Source organism: Osmerus eperlanus, chromosome 25 (assembly GCF_963692335.1).
Source record: "Osmerus eperlanus chromosome 25, fOsmEpe2.1, whole genome shotgun sequence".
Lineage (NCBI taxonomy): Eukaryota > Metazoa > Chordata > Actinopteri > Osmeriformes > Osmeridae > Osmerus > Osmerus eperlanus.
In genome coordinates this window covers 135,001-137,244 of record NC_085042.1, presented here as the reverse complement: position 1 = coordinate 137,244, position 2,244 = coordinate 135,001, and the positions used below count along the sequence as shown (strand labels likewise).

The 2,244-nt window shown below is 47.7% G+C and overlaps 9 non-coding genes across 9 annotated transcripts in view; all 9 read right to left on the bottom strand.

Moving 5' to 3' along the window:
* Positions 1-129: 129 nt before the first annotated feature.
* LOC134012411 (5S ribosomal RNA) lies at positions 130-248 on the bottom strand. The gene has a single exon (XR_009928588.1). It is a non-coding gene; the product is annotated as a 5S ribosomal RNA (ribosomal RNA).
* Positions 249-391: 143 nt separating this feature from the next.
* On the bottom strand, positions 392-510 carry LOC134012361 (5S ribosomal RNA). The gene has a single exon (XR_009928553.1). It is a non-coding gene; the product is annotated as a 5S ribosomal RNA (ribosomal RNA).
* A 143-nt stretch (positions 511-653) lies between these two features.
* Positions 654-772, bottom strand: LOC134012366 (5S ribosomal RNA). Its single transcript, XR_009928558.1, has one exon. It is a non-coding gene; the product is annotated as a 5S ribosomal RNA (ribosomal RNA).
* Positions 773-914: 142 nt separating this feature from the next.
* On the bottom strand, positions 915-1,033 carry LOC134012365 (5S ribosomal RNA). Its single transcript, XR_009928557.1, has one exon. It is a non-coding gene; the product is annotated as a 5S ribosomal RNA (ribosomal RNA).
* A 143-nt stretch (positions 1,034-1,176) lies between these two features.
* LOC134012364 (5S ribosomal RNA) lies at positions 1,177-1,295 on the bottom strand. The gene has a single exon (XR_009928556.1). It is a non-coding gene; the product is annotated as a 5S ribosomal RNA (ribosomal RNA).
* A 143-nt stretch (positions 1,296-1,438) lies between these two features.
* On the bottom strand, positions 1,439-1,557 carry LOC134012363 (5S ribosomal RNA). Its single transcript, XR_009928555.1, has one exon. It is a non-coding gene; the product is annotated as a 5S ribosomal RNA (ribosomal RNA).
* Positions 1,558-1,700: 143 nt separating this feature from the next.
* On the bottom strand, positions 1,701-1,819 carry LOC134012362 (5S ribosomal RNA). Its single transcript, XR_009928554.1, has one exon. It is a non-coding gene; the product is annotated as a 5S ribosomal RNA (ribosomal RNA).
* A 143-nt stretch (positions 1,820-1,962) lies between these two features.
* Positions 1,963-2,081, bottom strand: LOC134012453 (5S ribosomal RNA). Its single transcript, XR_009928626.1, has one exon. It is a non-coding gene; the product is annotated as a 5S ribosomal RNA (ribosomal RNA).
* Positions 2,082-2,224: 143 nt separating this feature from the next.
* LOC134012452 (5S ribosomal RNA) overlaps positions 2,225-2,244 on the bottom strand; it is a 119-nt gene continuing 99 nt past the window's right edge. The window contains exon 1 of the ribosomal RNA XR_009928625.1: positions 2,225-2,244. This exon is cut by the window's right edge and continues 99 nt beyond it. This is a non-coding gene — a ribosomal RNA (5S ribosomal RNA).

The window sequence follows — 2,244 nt, the reverse complement described above, 5'->3', positions numbered from 1 at the left end:
CATAGGCTACTTATTCATATCCAGATTTGGTATTTGACAATCCAAGGTGGTCTCTCTCTCTGCAAAATGAAAGCAGCTTCCAGCCCCTTTCATGAAGGACTACTTGTGCATATTGCAAGTGAGCAAAAGAGCATACAGCACCTGGTATTCCCAGGCGGTCTCCCATCCAAGTACTAATCAGGCCCAACCCTGCTTAGCTTCCGAGATCGGACGAGATCGGGTGTTGCCATGCTGGTTTGGCCGTACAAAATAAGTTGACAACCATAGGCTACTTATTCATATCCAGATTTGGTATTTGACAATCCAAGGTGGTCTCTCTCTCTGCAAAATGAAAGCAGCTTCCAGCCCCTTTCATGAAGGACTACTTGTGCATATTGCAAGTGAGCAAAAGAGCATACAGCACCTGGTATTCCCAGGCGGTCTCCCATCCAAGTACTAATCAGGCCCAACCCTGCTTAGCTTCCGAGATCGGACGAGATCGGGTGTTGCCATGCTGGTTTGGCCGTACAAAATAAGTTGACAACCATAGGCTACTTATTCATATCCATATTTGGTATTTGACAATCCAAGGTGGTCTCTCTCTCTGCAAAATGAAAGCAGCTTCCAGCCCCTTTCATGAAGGACTACTTGTGCATATTGCAAGTGAGCAAAAGAGCATACAGCACCTGGTATTCCCAGGCGGTCTCCCATCCAAGTACTAACCAGGCCCAACCCTGCTTAGCTTCCGAGATCGGACGAGATCGGGCGTTGCCATGCTGGTTTGGCCGTACAAAATAGTTGACAACCATAGGCTACTTATTCATATCCAGATTTGGTATTTGACAATCCAAGGTGGTCTCTCTCTCTGCAAAATGAAAGCAGCTTCCAGCCCCTTTCATGAAGGACTACTTGTGCATATTGCAAGTGAGCAAAAGAGCATACAGCACCTGGTATTCCCAGGCGGTCTCCCATCCAAGTACTAACCAGGCCCAACCCTGCTTAGCTTCCGAGATCGGACGAGATCGGGCGTTGCCATGCTGGTTTGGCCGTACAAAATAAGTTGACAACCATAGGCTACTTATTCATATCCAGATTTGGTATTTGACAATCCAAGGTGGTCTCTCTCTCTGCAAAATGAAAGCAGCTTCCAGCCCCTTTCATGAAGGACTACTTGTGCATATTGCAAGTGAGCAAAAGAGCATACAGCACCTGGTATTCCCAGGCGGTCTCCCATCCAAGTACTAACCAGGCCCAACCCTGCTTAGCTTCCGAGATCGGACGAGATCGGGCGTTGCCATGCTGGTTTGGCCGTACAAAATAGGTTGACAACCATAGGCTACTTATTCATATCCAGATTTGGTATTTGACAATCCAAGGTGGTCTCTCTCTCTGCAAAATGAAAGCAGCTTCCAGCCCCTTTCATGAAGGACTACTTGTGCATATTGCAAGTGAGCAAAAGAGCATACAGCACCTGGTATTCCCAGGCGGTCTCCCATCCAAGTACTAACCAGGCCCAACCCTGCTTAGCTTCCGAGATCGGACGAGATCGGGCGTTGCCATGCTGGTTTGGCCGTACAAAATAAGTTGACAACCATAGGCTACTTATTCATATCCAGATTTGGTATTTGACAATCCAAGGTGGTCTCTCTCTCGGCAAAATGAAAGCAGCTTCCAGCCCCTTTCATGAAGGACTACTTGTGCATATTGCAAGTGAGGAAAAGAGCATACAGCACCTGGTATTCCCAGGCGGTCTCCCATCCAAGTACTAACCAGGCCCAACCCTGCTTAGCTTCCGAGATCGGACGAGATCGGGCGTTGCCATGCTGGTTTGGCCGTACAAAATAGGTTGACAACCATAGGCTACTTATTCATATCCAGATTTGGTATTTGACAATCCAAGGTGGTCTCTCTCTCTGCAAAATGAAAGCAGCTTCCAGCCCCTTTCATGAAGGACTACTTGTGCATATTGCAAGTGAGCAAAAGAGCATACAGCACCTGGTATTCCCAGGCGGTCTCCCATCCAAGTACTAACCAGGCCCAACCCTGCTTAGCTTCCGAGATCGGACGAGATCGGGCGTTGCCATGCTGGTTTGGCCGTACAAAATAAGTTGACAACCATAGGCTACTTATTCATATCCAGATTTGGTATTTGACAATCCAAGGTGGTCTCTCTCTCGGCAAAATGAAAGCAGCTTCCAGCCCCTTTCATGAAGGACTACTTGTGCATATTGCAAGTGAGCAAAAGAGCATACAGCACCTGGTATT